Raw genomic sequence first — 22259 nt, 5'->3', positions numbered from 1 at the left:
CAGCTAAAACCTTGTAAAATATGACATAATAAAAAAAATGTAAAAAAAAAAAAAAAAAAAAAGAAGATACAGTCACAAAGACATTTATGTCACATGTATGGGAAACTGCACATACAACAAGAGGTCTAATAGGCTATTAATTTATTGAATAAAATCAGACTAACAAGAAGGCTTTTAAAAGCTCAAGCCAGGCTTATTAACACAAAATCTATTAAATATTAGATTTTACAGCAGCAAAAACAATGAAGGATGTAAAAAAACTGAGAGGAAAAAAATGGAAATTTGATCAATAAATTGATGCAGTGAATAAATACATTCGAAGTAATAATATTCAGATTAAAAAGTAAACAAAATTATATTTCATTTAGATATTTAATTACAAAACATAATTATTTATTCATTTAATAAACTTGACGTTATCTGCATCTGTAGCTTAATTTCTTTTTTCTTTCCCTCTCTTTCTCTCTCTCTCTCACTCTCTCTCTTGTGTGTGTGTGTGTGTGTGTGTGTCTGTGTGTGTGTGGCTTTCCCACACATTTTGGCGTTAGCTTACACTCCCTCTAGACCAGGGGTGTCCAGCTCTAGTCGTCGAGGGCCACAATCCTGCAGGTTTTCGATGTGTCCCTGCTCCAAAACCACCTGACTCAAATGAATGAGTCATTGTGCAAAACTTAATAGGCTGTAGGATCTATTTGAATCAGGTGTGTTGAAGCAGGAAACATTGAAAACCTGCAGGACAGCGGCCCTCGAGGATCGACTTTGGACACCCCTGGTCTAGACCTTGCTACCTCCATTTAATACAACCATAATTAATTGGATTATTCTTGTGAAATATTTTTGCCTTTTAAGAGGTCTTTGGGACCATTTTTGTCTTCATTGTTTTTTTTCAATTAGGAGGGGGACTTTATTACGTTAATTACAATTAATTAATTGCAAATAAATTAACGCATTAAGAAATAACACATTTAAATGCAGTTTGAATTATAAAAACAATGCAGAACATTAGTCAGTGCACAAGTTCCTGGTACACCGATTAGAGTAGTGCACACATTATTGTTCGCCGCTATAATTAGTGAGTTTTCAGACCCCTCTAGCGACCCTATTTATAAAAAATCGACTAGTGACAAATCCAGTGACTTTTTCTGATGTTATTAGGGACTTTTGTGGACTGACGTGAAAGCACATAACTGCAGGCCACTCCCCCGGTGCAAAAGCACTCACAGCTGCAGTGTCAGAGCGGCAGATGTTTCCTTACGAAGTGAGGACTGAAGGAACTGAAATGCACATTGAGTGTTATATGGAGCTGTTATACAGTCTAATGGCTGCAGTAGTGCTCCTTCCTGGCCTGGGGGTGTAGCTACCTTGCTCTGAAGGAGCTGCTTAAAGCCACTACAGCAGGATGCATCATGTGGGTAGAGTTGTCCATGATAGATGTTAGCATGGCCTACATCTGTCTGTCTGCTGCCTCCTTGATGGAGTCCAGTGAACAGCTCAAGATAGCTCCAGCTGTTGGGATAGTTACTCTAAAAAAGTAATTAGTTATTTGTTACTCATTACTTCTGTAAATTGTAATGAAAACTAGTTACTGCATTTGAAGAGTAACTTTACTGCTTATAACTTTAATTTAGCATTTCTTAACTCATAGACATGGACAAACATCGTAGCCGAATCATCACTGCCTGTCTGCGTAGTGTTTACTTTATATTGTAAACAAAATGGCTTTAAAACCACAAGAACAACATCCCTGTCTGTGGGAAGAAATAAACACACTTGTCTCAAAATAATTTTTTATCTAGTGTTTTTCTAAATCTGGGTGATTCAGTAGTCGACAGGAGGAGCTCGTCTCCTACAATGAACCCTGCAACTAGCTTGTAAATTTCTGTCTGTCTTACCGGCTGCTGCGCTCCAGGAAATGTTGAAAACAGCTTAGCTTGTTTAGGCGGGTCGGCTGCTGAAGGACTCCTTCCACTGACTGGCGAGGAGGATCTTTCACCACAAGTTTGGACTGAAACTGGACTGAACTGAAAATAATGTGAATATCGGCACTGACCAAAAGCCCCTGTCTCCGATTCTCCAGCTTTTCATTTTCCTTGGTTGGTGCACAATCAGGTATGTCATGCAAATTGATCTTTATGGCAACGTGCCCAGGCAAGCATACACACAGGAAGCAGCATGCGTGCACCACTTAAAACAGATCAGAACTTTACACACAGGCAAACACAGCTCGATTAACGCAGAAAAACGCGTTACTGTAGTCCAGTAAAGTAATTTCGTTACCAATATTTTAAGTCTAATGCATTACCTTACTTCGTTACCCACAAAAGTAATATTGTTACTTTGTAATGCGTTACTCCCAACACTTTTAACCAGTTTGTTAAGTCTCTTCCTGTCTCTGTCTGTGCTGCTCCCTCCCCAGCACACAATGGCATAGAAGGCTGCAGAGGCCACAATGGTGTCATAAAATGTCCAGAGCAGAGCTCTATGTACACCGAAGGACCTCAGCCTTCTCAACAAATGGAGGCGACTGTGGCCCTTCCTGTACAAGGTGTTGTTATTATCTTTCCAGTCCAGTTTTTTGTTGACGTAATGCCCAGGTACTTAAATTAGTCTAACAAGGCAGAGTCATTGGAGAACTTCTGCAGATGACAGAGTGAAGTTGTAGTTAAGGACCGAGGTGTACATTGTGAATAGGAACAGTGAGAGCACCGTCCATAGGGGACCCTTGTGCTGCAGACTACCACATCTGATTCACATCCATCTGATTCAGTGAGATAGTTGATGGTCCGAACAACCAGTTGTTGGTCCACGCTAGTTTTCTCCAAACTCAAAGAGCATGACTCAGCTCTCACATGGGTTTCCAAGTGAGACCTGACCCGATGCAGCAGGTAGATGATGGCATCATGTACCGCGATGCCGGGTCTGTAGCCGTCTGCAACTGGTCCAGCAGAAAGCTCACCCGGGTAATAAGATCGCCAAGGACAGTACTCTCCATGGTCTTCATCAGATGGGAGGTCAGAGCGATGGGTCTATAGTGGTTTTGGCTATTTTGGGAGCCAAAACCAAAGGTCTTCCACAAGCCCAGGACTTTCTCCAAACAGAGGCTCAAGTTGAATAAGTGCAGGACCACCTTACTGAGCTGGTCTGAACAGTCTGAACACCCGAAGGCTGATGGTGCCTGAAAGTTTTTTGTGGCCCTCTAAGTGGCGCTTGAGACCCAAGCATGGCGCATGGTTAAAAATCACTGGTCTAGATCATTGTTTCTTAATTATGGTCCTTACTGCCCTGCACACCTGATTCACATTAATGGACCTCTTAATGAAGTTCTTCATAAAATGTGGAAATATGTAAAGCATGCAGGGTAGTAGTACTAGAGGACTGGAATTGAAAAACACTGGTCTAGAGTAAAATGTGTGCCCATGTGTCTGACAGCTAAAGGTTGGCTAAAGTTTTTGTAACAGACCCCAAACTCTTTTAAATGCAGTGCCAGGACCTCAAGACAGCTGTGCAAAAATGCACGCCTGCAAACCTCAAAGAACTATTATTGACGGCAGAGTGGAGTCAAGCTAAACTGTGGCAGGAAGATTACTATGATATTGTCAATGCTGTCAAAAGTAATCCATTTATTGTAGGCAATATTAATAAAAGTGAAGCTGTGATTGTGTCCCCACAAGAGGTATATGAGATAGTGATGAAGTTGGATAACAATAAGGCATCTGGTGCAAACAAGATAACAACTTACTACTAGTACTTTTTTAGTACTTAAAAAATCTAAGCAGGAAATTGTGTCCCCTGCTTTCTATTTGTTTTATGGGATTTCTAATAAATGGAGTCTTACCTGACACATTATTGTTTTAGTGCCAATTGTAAAACATAAAGCTGGCAAAATTAATAATAAAGAGAACAATAGGCCCATAGCTCTGACCAGCACTTTGTCTAAGGTGCTGAAGAGGGCTATTTTGAACAAGATGGAAGAGTTTTTGCTGACCTCTGACAACCAGTTTGACTTCAAGCCCAAACATAGAACAGACATGTGCATCTATACTTTGAAAGAAATGTTGGATTTGTATGGTCTCTTTGTACGCCCAACAGTCTATGTTTGTAAAATGGGGAAATTATTTATCTGCACCATTTAGTGTGTCAAATAGAGGGAGACAGGACAGCATTTTGTCTCTCTTTTTGTTTAATGTATATATGGACGACTTATCAAGACTTTTAAATGGCTGTAGAACGGGCTGTAGGGCTGGCAACAGCACCATCAACCACCAAGAGCTGCTCTCAGTATGGCACAGACTTTGATGTAAAATATAACTCAAAGAAAACTGTCATCATGATCTTTCGGAGCAGAGAGGGTTGTAAGCAAATGCTTCCTGACTTTGTTTTGTCTGGTAAGAGACTGAATGCCAGTGATGAGTGTGAATATTTGGGGGACAATGTAACTGCAGACCTGTCTGATGATAGAGACAGTGCAGAATGCTTTATGGACAGGCCAACATGCTAACCTGCAGGCTTGGAATCTGCTTACCAACTGTAAAGATTAGACTCTTCAAGGCCTGATGCACTCCAATGTATACGGCCTGCATGTGGAGGCACTACAAAAAAAGCAGCATGCAGAGGGTCATTGTGGTATATAATGATGGTATACAGATGCTGCGTAGGGTCCCACGATGGAGCAGTGTAAGCCAAACGTTCGTAAATGCAGATGTTCCCACTTGCACTGCGGTTCTGTGCAGACTCATGTTCAGGTGTATGTGCAGGCTGTCAGACTACAGCATTATCACTACGTTGACCAATCCCGGACTGAACTCAGTGCATTACTTATCTATTCTATGGACTTACTGGAGTTTAAGCCTAAATAGAAAAGCATGTTAATTGTTTTATGTGTGTTATAAATATGGATTGTATATCGTGTCTGAAATAAAGTATTGAGTTAAACTGAACAGCAGCAAAGATGTAAAAATCAGAGGACGAAAGTTCCTCCTTAATAATGTGGAAAATTGATAATGTCATAGAGAACACACTGGCTTTAAGTACCACTGTTAAATAATTTACTGTAATGTGTCTTGAGGTTGTTTTTGCCTAATTTTAAAAAAACCTGATAAAGAAGAAAACCTGATTGAAAGATTTCACAAACCTGTAGGATCCTAGCAGCAAAGCTTGTTTGAACAGTGAGACTCTACCTTCACCTTAGACTTGTAGCTTCTGAGGCATGTATACTTGTAGCTACAGGTAACTCATTTCAAAGTTCAGTGAGTCTATTTCTTGTTGCAAATTCATGTTGTCATTTCAGGTTTGTTCAGTGTGAAATGGTTGAAATGCACATCAAAAGTAAGATTTTATGCAGTTTTGCTGAGTGTGAAGCACATTTCATCACCTGCTATGATCAAAGATAAAATAGAAAAATCAACAGCTGTGAAATTAAGATACAAATCTTAATTCTGGTAAACGCTGTACTGGCATTTAAGAAATATTTCACACTGTATAGGAAATGTGTTCCAATAACAAAGAGACGGCAGTATGAACTTTCAAAGAGCAAAAAATTTACTCCAAAAGCAGAGTTACATAAACTCTGAACTGAGCTCTTTTCGATTGTCGCACCTATTCACTCAGATTAATTTGACTTGAACTCTGAGTTTATTTTAAGATCAGTTTCTATGAAAGGTTTTTTCCTAATAAACAAATATCTTTCATTATAAAAATTTAGAACATTATGAGGAAAGCTGCCGAGTTTATGTGCAAAATCTGAGAAAAGCAATTCAGTAGAAAGTGGTCGAAGTGACCTTCAGGTTTAAAGCCAAGACCATAAAGATGAAGATACTATACCTCTTTCAGCGCCACAGACATATTTCATGACATTTAACAAAAAATTATCTACTTAAATACAAGTCTCTTCAGCTCCCAAAACTAAAGGAAGAGCTGGCCCTTCTACAACTGGAAAAATATTCTGTATCAGAGGATCTAAGATGCATCTACCTGTGATGTAAACCACTGTGAAGCTAAATGGAAAGATACTGAAATAAATCTAGATTTACACCCAGTTCACCATTTGATCAGAGATTAAAAGCAATATCAAAAACTCTACAACTATTTGGACGTTCATCCCAAATTTTAAATTGTAAATATCATATAGAAAGGCCAAAAGATACAAACTGAAAGACATTTACAGACCAGTATGACTCAATCTAAACTTAATAATTATGGTCGTGGATTCATCCAGTGGACAATAAAATGAATCACAACATTAAAGGCTTTGGAAAATAATGGAGGACAATCACGTTTTTAGGAAATAAGAGACAACTTTTGCTTAGATAAACATGATTTCTTAACATATTTACAAGCAATAGATTATCATAAATGAAGAATAAATGTTTTAGTCAGAGCCTTTCATGTTTAAGAAAATATAGAATGATGAATGTTAATGTTATATATATAGATATACACACACTTTGGCACTCATATGGTTATAACAGCTGAGATAAACTGAACTATGAACTAGTTCATGAAAAGTACTTGCTACAGACTGAGCCACAGGGGCTTTTTCTGCAAGCCTTGAAGACAAGCAGACAATTAGTTTTTATAAAGATTTAATCTAAATTTTGTCTACAGCAGAACTCGTTTGTCTAGAAGTTGCTGATCAAGTCAACAATGATTTAATGTAGTCAACTACCAATCTGGTGCCACAAGGTGGCAGTGTTAGATTTATGAAGCCAGAATAATGAAGGTCCTGCAGTTTGTGATGACATTCACAGCTGCATGAATCTCCAGCTTGTTTTGTGTTTATCGTCTGGATTTGGTCGATCTACCGTTATTTCGCTTTGTGATCTTGCAGTCAAGACAAATGCACGTTCATGCAGCTAAAAACTGCTCATTTGTAAATTAAGCCCAAATTGTTCCCCAGAAACTTTCAGATTATTTTGATTAATTGCACCTAAGGAGGCTTTAAAGGGTCATCCTTGGTGGCGTCCAGGTGTTGCCATGGAGATGTGTGGCTAATACACACACTGAGCAGGACACCCATCATCCAGTCCAGATGAGGGAGCAAGATAACATCCTGAGTGACAGGTCTGTGGCAGCTGGGTGGTGAAGGAGCCTCTCCACCACCCCCACCCCTCATCTGAGGGTCCATTCGCCAAGGGAGGCGTTTGTTACTGTGTGACAGCTGTCACACTCCCCTCTCACTCTCGCCCCTTCCTCCAGCACAACTTTCCACATCATTACCTTTCACCATAACCTGCTGACCCCCCAAATCCTGACACTTGTCAATAAAATGAGGACAGAGGGGGGTGTGATTAAAGTCGTTCAGTTTACAACTTCTGTGAGGCAACAAATTAATGCAGATTAACATCACGGAAAAGGAATCCACATAGTAGAGAAGGAAGCACTGAAGAGGACAACATACACAGTCTGGAAACCTTTTAATAGAAACCTATGAAAACTAGCAAGAAGCATGGTTTATGAGGGACAGAGGAGGATGTATGAATGGATAAATGTATGACTGAGTGAGAGGGAAGATGGATGGATGGATGGATGGATGGATGGATGGATGGATGGATGGATGGATGGATGGATGGATGGATGGATGAAGATGGAGGAAAGAAGGGGAGAATTGATGAGGAAGGGAAATAAAGGGAGGGAAGGGTGGAGGGCTAGGAAGGGAGGAATAAATGAATAGAATAGGGAAGGAAGATTACAATGAATGATGTAGGAGAGAAGGATGGGTGAATGGATGAGGGCAGGAGGAAGGGATGAATGGATGAAGAAGAGGAAGAAGGATGAATGATGAATGGGTGAGGATGGGAAAGGATGGATAATGGAGGGAAGGATGAATGAAGTGGTGAAGGTTAGGGGGAATGGATGGCAGGATGAGAAAGAGGGGAGAAGGATGAAGAATAAATGACTGAGGGATCAGAATGAGGATGGATGAGAGCATGAGTAAGGGAAGAAGAGATGAGTGGATGAGGAAGGGAATGAATTCAGTGAATGAGGGAGGGAAGGACTGCTGAATAAACAGATGAGGGTGGGGGAAGGGAAGGATGAATAAATGGATTGAGGATGGCAGGATGGATGAACAGATGACAGTGGAAAAAGATGTATGAAGTAAAGAAAGATGGATGGGTGAGACAAGAGAGGGAAGACGAAAGAATAAATGTGGGAGGGTGAGGATAGATGAAGGGATAAAGTACAGAAAGAGGACTAGATGATAGAGGGAGCAGGATAAACGAATGAGAGAGGATGAATGTGGGCAGTGAGAGTAAGGTCGAGAGAATACTGGTCTCCACTGGTGAGCTGAAGCAGGTAAAAGATGCCTCACCAGGTGGTCTGAGGTGTGACTGAAACGTGTCCTTGCTTCCAAACCAAAGTTATCAGGTAGATTTAATTTGTGAGGCGGCATGCAGAAAGACATTGACACTTACCAGCAAATGCATGACAAGACAAAAAGTTTGAAGGTGCCCAAACATTAAAAGAAATCTACAAAGTTTTGTTCCTCTTTATCAAACAGAAAACGATTTTAAATTTTTTTATGTCATGTTTACATTAGCATGTTAACATTAGCTGATTAGCAAATGTTTTGTCCTCAGCTCTGCAAGTAATACATCATAAATTAGACTAAATGACGTTTACTTGCATGCTAACTTTAGCTAATTAGCAAATATTAGCATGCTGGTTATTCTCACTCAGGGACTGGGGACAAAAATGAGCTCTGGCTAAATCCGGTGCATTTTACATTAATAATGTATAGTAATGTGCTCTGTCGCTTTTTAAAAAGATAAATAATCTCAGACCCAATAGATATCAAGCGATTTCCAGTGTCGTAACAAATGCTATTCAGTCATTCCAGCAGAAATGTTTCACTTCCACTAGAGATCCCTTGAAAGTTGTAATTTCACAACATTTTCATCATTTAATGACACTTCTCTGATTTCCTAATGTTTCTTGGCCCAGCTGTTAAACGACAGTCGGTGGTTGGAAGTTATAAGCAAACAGTGAGTCATTTTAGGTCTTTTAGGTATCCTGCCAACTCAAGAGTTAAGTTACATAATGCAAAAAAAAAAACAAAAAAAACATCATCATTTGTCCATAGAGTGAATTTTAACTATGTGTGTAAGTATGTGACATAAAAACATGAGCGAGCTGACAAAGCGATGAAACAGGCACAGTACAGAAAGCAGATGTTGCTGTTTATTACAGGATGAGTCAGAGTCATAGACATGTCAATTCTTCTCGATACAACATGGCTGTGTTTCATAATGTAGCTATTCTGGCTTTATTAAAAAGCCAATATCTTCCTTATGCTATCATATATCCTTAATAAAAGTGTTATCTGGATAGTTTGTTAGACATGGGACTGGTACTGATGTAACAACTTGAGTCAAGTCTGTGCAAATTTTTCCCTTTTCAAAAAAAAAGATTCAGATAAACATTTGTCACACCTTTTCTGAGTCAGGAACAGGAACGTGCTGAATAGGAGTATAAAATGTGCCTTTTTAGCAGGTTCATGTGAAGCATTGCATCAGATTTCAATGATGTTCTCCTTTCTTTGTGAGAACGGTTTAATCTTTAATTGCAAAGAAGTGGGATGACGACTTTAGGCAGGAGTAACCGCCTCCTCTCAAGGTTGTAAATGCTCTGTGTGGGATTCTTTCCTGTAAACGCACAAAGACATTCTGACTGGCGCTGCAGACCACTCTTGTGCTGCAGAGTGCAGAGAAAAGACTATGAATCACAGCATTTCTGTGATTTGTTTCTAATTTGATCCAACATAGAAAAAAATCTGAAATGAAATGCTTTTGATTCACTTCCTTCAAGTGTGGTTAAGCTGAATATGATATTCAAATAGCTACAAAAGAGTCTGAACATTTTAAGAGGGCCAACAAACATTTTGTTCACCAAGTAAAATGAACTGGCCAGCCTAGTTGCTGAGTCACACCCTGAGTTTCTTAATCAGGGAGGATGTTAATTCAATGACACAGTCCTTCCTGCACGCACCCTGTCTGTTAATTCATGGTCTCCTTACCTCAATCTCAGCTTATACAACACCTTAAAAGAGTGTAAAGACAGAGTTAAGGCCCATTTATGCTCCCTTTATGTGTGCAAATAGGTATGTGCATTTCAAAAGTCACTGCTCCCGTACTTCTGTACATCCTTTATGTTGGGATGGTGGTTAGGCAGTATATCCACCAGAGGGCAGTGCAGAGTTTACAGTTCATTGCAAGTATTAGCCAATAATAAACATGGTGACAGTGGACAAGATAATGACTGTACATTCTCAGACAGAGATGACAAGAAGCAGCACACTGACAGCAGTCGTCTCTACAGCCATTAAGTATGTTAGTGACCTTTTCTTCTTCTTGGTTTCTTTCACTTGTCACACATCAGTAAACTGCTCAGTACTGCCACTATGGTTTCAGGCAATACGCATCCAAAAAAGCTATAAAAACAGACCAAATCACGCACATAAAGGACAGAGGAAATGGACGAAAGGCTCTGAATCCACCTTCAAAATAAAACAAATGGTCCTTTAAGGGCTATTTGTGCTCCCTTACGAACGTAAATAGGGACGTTCGTTTCAAACATTGTCATACTTCACCATCCTCATACGTCCATGCATGTTTTGCTTTGCCATGGTTGTTAAGTCCCATCCTCCACTAGTGGGCAATGCTAAGGTCAGAGTTCACTCTCCCGAGCCGACATCAGTTTCAGACACAGCGCTAATGAATCACTATAAAGTTGTTTCCAACACGCCCTAAACACGTGCATAGTCTTTCTTCAAAAGCTTGTGCAGTTTCTGCAGTTGTTGCAATTTCTGCTCATCTTCATTCTTTTTCTGTTTTTTTTCCCCTTCTTAATCCTCTTCTTCTTCTCTGGTTTGTTTCTTTTTTCTGGTCGCTGTCAGCTATTCTGTTCAGCGCTGCCCCTGCGATTTCCTGTGGTATTGCTCCGTCTTCTGCGTCAAGCAACTGATAGCTAAAGGCCCATGTATGCTCCCTTAAGTACGTAAATAGGGACATTGTTGCAATTGTTGTGCTCATCTTCATACTTTTTCTGCTTTTTTTCTATTCCTGATCCTCTTTTTCTTCTCTGGTTTGTTTCTTTCGCTGGTTGCATCTGCTCAGCACTGCCCCCACAATTTCCAATGGTATTCCTCCATCTTCTGGATCAAGCAACAGATAGCTAAGCTCAGGGAAAACTGACCAAATTATGCGCGTAGCCGAAGCAGGAGACAGAGGAAACTGTCCGTCTGTCTGCGTATCCGTTTTCTGTGTTGAGCATAGATGTGCCTCAGTGGGAAATCAATTAACAAGTTATTTAGTTTTTATCTAATTTAAGACCTCTACAGAAATCTTACCTCTACAATTAAGAAAGATGGTGGAGAAAGACCTATTAATGTGGCTTATAATAGACATGAAGTCATATATTAATACCAAATGTAAAACACTGACAAGCAAACATGCAAACCTTTCTGTTTCCACAAAGTACTAGAAGTTTCCACTTCTGATACCAACTTTTTGGTATCAACTGTTTTTTAGCTTTAGTGGGATTTATTTCACAGTAGCTTGAAAAGAAATGGATCAGAGAGAGTGGGGAATGATATGCAGCAAAGAGCCCCAGGCCTGGATTTATATCTGGTCCAGCTGCATTGATGAGGTGTAGCTCTGTACATGGGATGGTTGCTCAACACAGTCCCACTGGTAGTTTTAAAGAAACTTGATTTATCTCAAAACAACAAAACAGTCAGTGAGAGTCCTGAGACTGATGATATATATATATATATATATATATCATAAATAAAATTTCAATGACTGTTGTTCCCAATAAGACGTGAATGAAAATGGAAACAAAGAAAAGCGCCCACTGATGCCCAACAATGTTTATGCCCTCACTTCTGGTGTTTTTTGTTTATTGTTTTACTCATTTTCAAATAAGACATAGTGCACTTTAGGGGGAATCCCGTCCGATGTGATTTAATAGCAGTCTGGGATGGCAAACAATTAACTGCCACAACCAACCAGAGCCTTCCCAGATATGATATAATATCCCAAATATTCCCAAAAAATTAATACTAGAAGAATGTCTTCCTTTTTTCTCTACTGTCTGACCACCACAATACCTTTGTCTCTTCAAGGTTTGCTTCTGATTGACCCGTTTTTTGACATGAAAAGAAATGTGCAATACATGTAGTACTTTTATACAAAAGGAACCTGATTTATCGAATAGTCTCAAACTGTCATTTGCAAGACTTTTTCTGTTTTTCTGCAAGTTTTTGCACCACGAGGAACTTGTGACTTCTCAGAGCATGGCACTTTGTCTTTGTCTAAGAAATGTCTCCAAGAACTGCAGGGCCGTGGCCCTCGTAGGAACGTATTGAGTAGGCCTGCTCTAGATCAGTGGTTCCCAACCTGGGATCACCCATTTTGTTATGATTGTCTACAAAGTCTTTTCTTTATCTACAAGCTGGGGCAACTTCCTTACCAGTTGAGCACATTGAAGAACAAGAGAAAGGAAACTTCACAAAATAACACAAAATGCAGACTTAAACAGAATTTAAACTTTTTACATGAAATTTCCATGCAAAACCTAAAATTTTTCCCTTTGCACAGAAAAAAAAAGCAATTAGACAAAACACAAATAATACAGGAAATGGATGCCAGGCCTGTAGTGGGTGCTGAAACTTTGCAATGACACACTCCATGTGAGACCTACATGCTCATCATACTTGAAGGTGGGAGGTATATTAATTATCTGACACATGTAAGCTATGCATCTTCCCACAAGAAGCAGGTTTAGTTTTAGGACCAAATTACTTAAAAGATTCAGAAGCACAATGCAGAAGATGGAGGTCCGCCACTGTTGTTGTTGTGATGGTTGGGGGTGCACAAAGATTCTCGTTTACGTTGACATGGACAGGATTCACCTTGCATTTCAAGGGCATTTCAATCTGAAGCCTGTTCTCAAACCTTTGTCCAAACAAAAAACTCTTCTACCGTGTAAATGAGAGCCTGAAATTTATCAAAATGTTTGCTTTATACTGTTGTTGTGTAAATGGGGTCACAGCTTCTGTTAACAATGGGAGAGTGTGTAAGCATCATTATCTCTCCAGATCTTGGCAGAAGGTGTTTTCTGCCTCAGCTAGCAATTTGCACTCCAGTCCAATTACACACAGTCCATTCAAACTAGCTTTTCTGTACCCACAAAATAATATATCTTTAGTTTTAAATTACTTAGAATAATATGGAAAGAAATGGCTGACATTCGATGAGAGGCAGGTCACACTCTGGATGGGTCACCTGTCCATCAAAGCCTATACAAATGACTGTACCGTTTTACCTGGTATATTTAGTTTAGTGTGTTCACATGTAATTCTTAGGTTCCGCCACTAGATGGCTGACCCGGATGTAGTAATGTATCACATCCGGCAGGCAGTGTGGCTCAGAGAGGCTCGGCATCACGTTGCTACTGTTTGAACTCAGTGATAGTGTGCGTCCATCAGAAGTGAGTAATCGTATATGATTCACTCTTGCCTTGTATAAGCCCCTATACTCTGCTCCTCTTCTGTTTCACTGAGAGTAATGGCAGTTTTAAGTTCTTTGAGAGTATTTTGGAAAGCTAACTGTTAGCCATTCAGCATAGCATATTTACCGCCTGTAAGCCCAATTTGATGCAATCGGTCTGTGTCAGACCTGGCAGTCTTTCACATAACACTTCCATTTTATTAAAGATAAGGCAACGCAGGCAAAGACGATGCACAGCTGTTTACAACAAGGATGCAACCAACATGGCGATTGACTGCGGCTATCCCGAGTGTGATGTCAGCTGACACAGACCAATTCATGTCCGTGGTTCATATTACATCGTTCATGTGAGATACATCATGCTGAGTGCATTAACAGTTGCTTTATTATTTACAGGCATTTATGTTGTATATTTAATAACCAGTTATAATCAGACATTTAGGCACATGTTAATCCCTGTGTGGACAGTTACATTCACCAGGGGAAACATGTACTCACAATTTTATTTCTTTTATTATTCTTTGTAGAAAACCACACACCACACTATACACACACATCTCCCCTCTCATCAATAAAGACTGTTCAACGTTGAATCCTGGACCTAGTCATTCCATCCTTCCACCTCACCTCACCTGAACATAACAACTGTTGTCCTAAACCGACACCCTGGAGCGATTGCTAATCCACCCACAAATTAGCTACAGTCCTCCCTACAAAGCCTTTAACATACAGATTTAATCCAAGTGTATACAATGAAAGCGACAGTACTCCATGCAGTACTGGGCTTTTACAGGATAGCATTATGCCCTTTGTACTAAGGTGCTTCACTGCAACCCCAATCCAAACCAAAGAAACTTTAAAAAGAAAATGAATGACTACTTATAGTAAGGAACAAATGACAAATGATGGTGATAATAATCAGAAATGTTCTTTCCTTTATCAGATGAAATAAGAGGCATGCAAAGAGAGACCCTCCAATCAAGGGTTGGGTTTATAACTGTGTTATTTTTACCTTTGTTCAATCATTTTATTTCCGGATAACTGCACTCTGCATGATTCACCGAGCAGGCATCAAACTGGTCTGGCTCTAACTCTGTCCAAAAGCTTTCACCACTATAAATTGGACCCTGAATAGCTTTATAATTTCAGAGTTGTTATCAGTAGGAGAACAGGTTTGTGTGTTGTGACAGGAGCAGTCTGTGCACCAGGGGGCATTAGATACAGATATTCTATTTCACCCCAGCTGAGGAGGGAAAGAGTGATGATAATTAATTCAGATGTGCTATCAAATTAAATACAGATTGCACCAGATTTAATTAGGGGGTGAGTAATTGCTACTCTGATTAAGGGCGAATCAAAGATACATTCATTCTGGTGGATTCATTTAAACACTTGAAGGATAATGTTGAATGCTTGAAAGCTGAAAGGCCTTACTGGATAGCTCAAGCAGATATTCAGCACAGAGGCAGTCATTGATTTCCACCCGGCTGATGTGTGTGTGTGTGTGTGTAAGTCACTCCTCTGTGGGCTGGAGCTGTCGTGGATGAGATGAGTGGAAATCCTGTGAGAGGGTGAGGTGGCTGTTAGGTACCAGGGAATACCTCAGGGAATAATGGGTGAGAAATATGTTGCATTTCTGCTCAATTTCACCACCATCCTTCACTTATTAAGGATGGAAGGGGATCATTTATGTCTACTCAAGCTAGCTGAAGTAAATGAACTAAACCAGTGATTCGTTTCTTCCATATTCTTATAACGTGCCCACAATTGCTATAGCAAACGAGGGTGCATTTACACCAGGATAGTCTACTAGACTCAGAAAGATTGAGGAATCGGTTTAGTTGAGGGGAGCAACAGTCTTCTGGACTGAATTTGCGCTCACGCTGCACTGCTCAAACAAACTGGACCTTTTTTTAAAAAAAAACGTATCCCATTCCTCACCAGGGGCACTGCTACATCAAGAATTACTGAAGCAGAAGCCGAGACACACAACGAAGAAGAAAATTTACTCATCTATTGCTTATTGCAGGACGACTTCTGTTTCTACCAAATGACAGCAAAACATGAAGCTGCAACACATCCCAGACGTCTTGGGTTGGTCATATTTCAATAAGAAGTTTTACGGCCCACCTACATTCGCGATTTTAGGTGGACCGAGTCCACCTCTAATCTGGTCTGATCTGATCTGGAGTTTGTTTATTCCAGGGGTGCGCAAGGTCAGTCCTCAAGACCTACTATCCTGGAACTCTCAGATGCAACCCTTCTCCTATACGCTTGAATCAAATGGCTCAGTTCCCTCATCCACATGTCATTCAGCTCTACAGACGCATGGTAAGAAGCCATTCATTTGATTCAGGTGTGTTGGGGAAGGGTTACATCTACAAGCTGCAGGATAGTAGATCTTGAGGACTGGACTTGGGCACCTCTGGTTTACTCATTCACAATTTTCCAAATGAAGCAGACTTTCTGGGCAAATGGTCTAAGATTCTAATCAAAAAGGCAGGTGTGAATACACTCAAAGACGGAATCTCCCTATTCCAACCTGTGTTGGTTTTATTAACATTTGTTTATTCAGGTAGTCCCATTGAGACACTCGGACACATAGAGAGACTACTACACTATTACAGCATCCATAAATCTTCTATCCAACATGTTTTTCTTATTTATCCATTTAAAGATTTCTAGTTAAAATACTGCAGTTATAGTATAACATGGTAATTCATTAAAAATGTCAGAAACAGCTTGGACAACTTGTGGAATGCAGATGAGCATGTCAGGGGAATGCTGTAATCCTACAGATTCTGTGGCCCAAACTGAAATTATAAATGAATAATTAAATGACCTGTGAAGGACTGGAGACCTGTCCAGGGTGTTCCTGCCTCTCACCTGCTAATTGCTGGGATAGGCACCAGCGATCCTCTGAATTGGAATAAGCAGTATAGAAAATTGATGGATGGATAATTAAATTTCCAATATTGAGTCCAAGAGTCAGTATTTATATGCCATCATCATTTATTCTTCACCAGTAACACATATACTGACACATATGTGTCTGCACAGGGCTAGACATGAGGAGGAAGGACTCAAATGTAGAGCTAGGAGGCAGGAGATGGGTGGATGTAGGAAACAAGACTTAATTAATCAAAAATGCTGCAAAGGCAAGACATTTAAAAAACTTAAAACAAACCAAACTCAGGGAACCAAATGACTGACTGTCTCAAGCACTGGTGAAAAATAACAAAACAACGATCTGACAATGAACAAAAGAAACCAAGGAGTTTTATTATAAAGGAAGCTGATGAATTAGAAGCAGGTTAGACAGTGAAACCAGGTGTGACAGGGGAGCAAGAAGTAAAAGCTAAAGAGAACACAGAAAGGAGACACTCGTGGTCTGTAAGAACAGAAAACAGGACATTGAAAGTTGTCTTCATTTCTGCTTTTTTGTGCATATGAAAGGTTCAACGAGATTGAATGGATAGGTTTGAGGAAGCTGGCCGAGGCGGTGAGGAAGTATGAAAATCTATACAACACTTCATGTGTAACATATCAAGACATGGACATGCAAGCCCCCACCAGGTGATGCAGACAAGGTTTCTCATGTTGTATGAAATTTCCTGATCAGAAACTCACCTTAAGAAAACAAAGATTTATTTGGTCTTGTGGTGTATGTACAGGCGTGAAGGAAATAAGAGAAGACTAGAAACCGAAACCCGAATCAGATAAAAATGGACTTACACTAGCAAAAGCCAGGTGTTCAGTGTGTGGTTAGAGCCTGCACAATATTTAAATAGTGAGCCACAAACTGAGTGCCCCTGATTGTGAGGTAAAAGTAGCACATCACCATTGTTGCCTGGGAGTTAAAAACTAACTTCCAGCAACCAACGCTGCCACAGTTTCCCTCTGAACTTAAAGTCTTGAAATCATTTGGAAAGAAAGCTGGACTAAAGTTTGTAGAGCACTGACTGAGTCCAGCGTTAGATCTGATCCCTTGTGCACTGTTCACATCCATCATGCTAATGTTGAGAGTGCTAATACAGCTAGCACATATGACAATAACATATACAACATAAAAATATAGATATTGATGTCTTTTTCTAGCCAAAACTCGGTACGGTCAACAGTAATTACAGTGGGGACAAAAAAAGGATCCACCTTATGAGGAAGGTTAGCTCTTTTAAAGTTTCTAACAGACCTTTATGTAATTTTTTATCATTCCTTTACTGGACGTCTTTTTACATTTTCTTTTATTTGTTGGTTTTAGGTGAAGGACAAGAATAGTCTCAGCAGAATATTCAACATCTGGTCCAAGATCACAGGAGTCCAGATGACTGACCTCAGCTCTGTCTGGAAAAAAAAGAACCGTCCAGAAAGCCAGACAGATTATGAGCTGTTCTGACCACGACCTAAACCACGAATTCTGTTTAACTCCCTCAGGACGGCGCTACTATGCCCCTCGTAGAAAAACAACCAGATAGACAAATTATTTTATTCCTTCTGCCATCATGCCTCTTAACGCTGCTGTTTGCAGCAAGTAGACATGGCCAGGCATGGTGTTTATTGTTTTATTAATTATTTATTCTCCATGATGACCTGAGTCTTTGCTGCTTTCTTTTGTCTTTTTTTTGTCCTTACATGGTCATTGATTGCCATTGATTGATAGCCTGAATGTTTATGTTTATGGTTGTGATTGTTTTTATGTTACCCATCTGGTAAACTGAATTGCTCTTTGGGGATGAATAAAGTTTGAATCTTGAGTATCTATTGTCTGATTTTATGCTGAATTTTATGCTGCTTGGGCTTTAGTTTGTATTCTAGTTAGCTTCTGCTTCCTGTTGTTCTGTTATTGGTTGTTTATGTTATTTATTTTGCTCCTCTGTCTTGCTCCTAATTCATCAGCCATTTTGTCTCAGTTTCAGTCAGTCAGTCAGTCTGATTTTCAGTCAGTCCATTAGCTTGAATTCTGGTGACCTGTCCAGGGTGTACCTACCTCTTACCTGCTAAAAATGCTGGGATAGGCTCCAGCTTACCCGCACCCAGTAATGGACTAAGCGGTACAGATAATGAATGAGTTGGCCCGTTCGTCCATCTCTTGCATCCTTTACATGCATATTTGCATAATTTCAGAGGCCTTGCGGATCCCTCACCTGATGCAGTTAATGTAGCAATACCTCTAGAAACTGTGGGGTCAGTGTTGAGCCGTTTAGCTAACATGCAACCAGCAAAATTAACAAATCAGAGAAGTAGAAGAGGAAGAAGAAGACAAGGACAACAACTGTAGAGATGGCGAGAGCTTTTAAAGTAAGGCTGAGTGAGTGTGTCAGGCGGTTGCAAAGGACTTTATAGTGGTGCATTATTGCCACCAATCAGTGTCTGTAACTGATGTTAGAACACGGAAGTGAACTCTGGACTCAGCACTGCCCACTAGTGGATAAATTGACTTCATAACCATGGCAACGTAAACGACATATGAAGGTCGGTGATGTAACACCTGAAACCTATTATGTATGTAAGGGAGCATAAATGGGCCTTAATGTGTTGGATAGAAAGAGAGGTGGGTGACAGAAGTGGTCCAGGGCAGGTTGGCTTCATATAGGATTGTTATTTAGAAGACTAGGATGAGCTACACAAGCTAACAGCCACTACCTGGATGGAAACCTGTGGAAGATAAACTGCAGCGTCCTGATAAGCTGTTGTGTGACAGGCCAGCTGGCTGATGCAATCTCTGGAGTCAGGTGGGGGAGGAGCACCATGCCCAGAAACACACACAGAAAAACATACATACTAGCCAAGACTGAAACATACAGGAGGAGAAAAAAATACAAGAAAAGAAAACAGTAAAAATGTAGGCTCACATAAGTAAGACCACAAATCCCAGCTATGATAAAAAGAAAATGAGTTTAAACGCTTTACAATCCGGTGTAACAACATTAAAGCCAGCAAAATCACTTCTTTTGAATGACAAGTAAGGAGTAAGCTATCCAAAATGTTCATCAGTTCAGAAGGTTTTAACTATCCTTTGGGAGTGATTATAAATATTTAGTGCTACAGAGCTCACCTCAGCAAAGAAATGAGAGCTAAACCTGTAAATTGATAAAATCATTATTCAGCCATCATTAGTCATGCCCTGTGCAATATGTGCAAACAGATGAGATATCTCTGATTAGGTTGTAAATTGTCTGGAACATGGTAAAAATGATTTCATAGGAAGTGTGTGTGTGTGCATACACGTGCATGCGTGCTACTGTGTGAAAGATTTTAATGAGTGTTTTTTTTATTGTTATGTAATTCTATTTTGATGTGTAAAGGCTTGTTTTATTTTTAATATGCATGAATTAAAATATGCCTATATGTTTTTTTAATCATGTAAAGCACTTTGTGTTGCCTTGGACAGGAAAAGCGCTTTATAAATAAATAAAGTTTGACGTTTGAAGTGTATCAGACTGCGTGTGCTGCTGCAGAAACAATGTTGTTTCACCCACAGGAAATTCTCTTTTACCAACAATTGTTTCCACCTCACAGTGTGTATCAGCTCGGCTCAGGTGGTATCGGTTATACGGTACTACAAGCAACAGAAAAGGAAGTCATAGATAAATAAAAGCTGTACTGTACCATATAATGGAAACAAAAACACTAACAGAGGCACTACATATGGACAAAAAAAGATACCTTCTTCTTGATGAGAAGGTTTCTTCTTCACACTCGACCATTAAGCTTAATCTTTAACAGTGACAGAAGGAATGATGGCCCTCTGATCACATTTTATTTTGTTTAATCTATTGTCTTGTCTCTTGTTTTAATTGTATTTAACTGTTTTTAACTGTCTGTGTAATTTATTTCATTTCTATCTGGATGCTCCTAAATTAGCTTTGTTGTGTTATTGTGTCTTAGTAGGCTTGACAGGTTACATTATGCATCTTTGTACCAATTAAAACTAAGTACATCCTTACTACTTCCATGGGAATTAATGGAAATTAAAGAAGGGTAAGTAACAACCAGGTGCTGCCAATCAAATACACTTGATTAATTGATCTTTAGCACGAGCACTTCTATAAAAGCTATTGCTAGTTTGCAACTTTTAGGTATGTTAACAAAATGTCAAAACCAATGAGTTCTGCCTATCAAGCTGAGAAAGGTTTAAAGGCCATTTCCTAACGATTTGGAGCTCATCATTCAGCAGTTAGAAAATGCTATTTTTCAGAAGTGGAGAACAATGAAGACGACTGCTTATCTTCCCAGGAGGGAACGTCCCAGTAAGTTGAACCCAATGTCAGTCTTTGCAATGCTCTGAGAAAATGAAAATTTAAAGGTCCAATGGACATCAGCATTTTTGGTAAAAACCAAACACAGCATCTCAGTACAAACACCTCATACCAAATGTCAAGCATGGTGGTGGGGGGATGATGATTTGGGCTTGTTTTGCAGCCACAGAACCTGGAAACCTGGGCACCAGTCACTGTCAATCATGAAGTCTTCTATATGCCAAAATGAGAAGTATCCTCGAGTCACATTTGATTTGAGGATACTTGCCTTGAGGCAGGTTTTAGCTGTCTGACAGCAATATATACAACAGCAAATCTACAACAGAATGGCTATAAGGTTGAGTCCAGACCTCAACCACATTCAAATGTTTTGGTGGAAACTTTAAAGTAGCACTACATAAATTTTCAACATAGAAACTCTTCTGATTAATTGGCATTTATTATGTACATTCTTGGAGCCATCATTGCCCAACAACATTCCAAGTCTGGAATTTGTCATTTCATTCCTGAAGAAACCCAGGAGGACATTATTGGAGGAAAAGAGGAAAAGAAAGGGACAGATAGAGTAGGAGTCAACACTGGACTGACATTTACTGGCTGGAGAGAGCTCAGAGAAGAGACAGGATGCAAGACAGAAGCCAAATTAATGTTTGTTAGGGGGGTGCCTTAGTGAGAAAATCTACCAAAGTTCTCTAATGGGGCTTTAAGAGAACTGTGCATAAACACCAATGAACAAAAGCAATGTTTTAAAGAAGAGTTAATTTCTCTACAATGATATAAGAGGCTGCTAATATTATACAAAAAACAATTACTTAAAGTTGTTGCTGCTAAATATGTCTGAATTTTGAAGTGCATGTAGTTTTTCCACACTGTCTGTGGTATGTCTTAGATTTTATTTAACAAGTAATAGCACAATGTTATACAAATAAGACTTTCTTTTATGTGCATTTTTATATATGCAGGCAAACATACATGTGTACTGTAAATGTTGCAGTTTCTGTTTTAATGCAAAATTAGTAAAAGTTACTATAAAGAGAGACTTTAAAATCCCTGTCCACAGTGTATCTACTGAATTTCTGTATGATATTGCATTTTTTTGCTGGCAAAACCAAAAAGAGTTCCCGTTTTTTGCTCCTTTTACACCACTGTGATACAATATCTGACCTTTATTCAAAGCGACTGTAAGTATTTCCTGGAAGGCACCATAGGGAACTGAATCCTCAAAGTGAACTTGATGCCATGCCCTGAGGCGCAAAAGGGGAGTTATAGATCAAAACCTCCATTTGTTATTACCAATGCTCACGTCTTCTTGCCTTTGCCTGAAAACATGTTTATGTTTCACTCAAGTGAGAGCGTCCTTGATGAGGCCTCGATACTGAAGCCTCTTAAAAATCTCTGTTTCACATGGACAAACAGAGATAATGACTGTGCAGTTATGGGAATGAATGTACAGGTTGGCATTTCCTCCCTCCGGGAATTCAGCCCACAATCA

The 22259-nt window shown here is 39.6% G+C and overlaps 1 long non-coding RNA gene across 2 annotated transcripts; it reads left to right on the top strand.

Annotated features, from left to right (window-relative positions):
• The first annotated feature begins 2023 nt into the window (after positions 1-2023).
• Positions 2024-18204, top strand: LOC121655833. 2 transcript variants are annotated; one of them, XR_006013318.1, is made up of 3 exons: positions 2024-2109; positions 17607-17672; positions 17770-18204. It is a non-coding gene; the product is annotated as an uncharacterized LOC121655833 (long non-coding RNA). The 2 variants fall into 2 exon arrangements; XR_006013317.1 differs by lacking the exon at positions 2024-2109 and adding an exon at positions 13420-13488.
• Positions 18205-22259: the final 4055 nt, after the last annotated feature.

This window comes from Melanotaenia boesemani, chromosome 16 (assembly GCF_017639745.1).
Source record: "Melanotaenia boesemani isolate fMelBoe1 chromosome 16, fMelBoe1.pri, whole genome shotgun sequence".
NCBI classification, from domain to species: Eukaryota; Metazoa; Chordata; class Actinopteri; order Atheriniformes; family Melanotaeniidae; genus Melanotaenia; species Melanotaenia boesemani.
The sequence above is the reverse complement of the archived record's forward strand: the minus strand, read 5'-3'. Positions and strand labels throughout refer to the sequence as shown.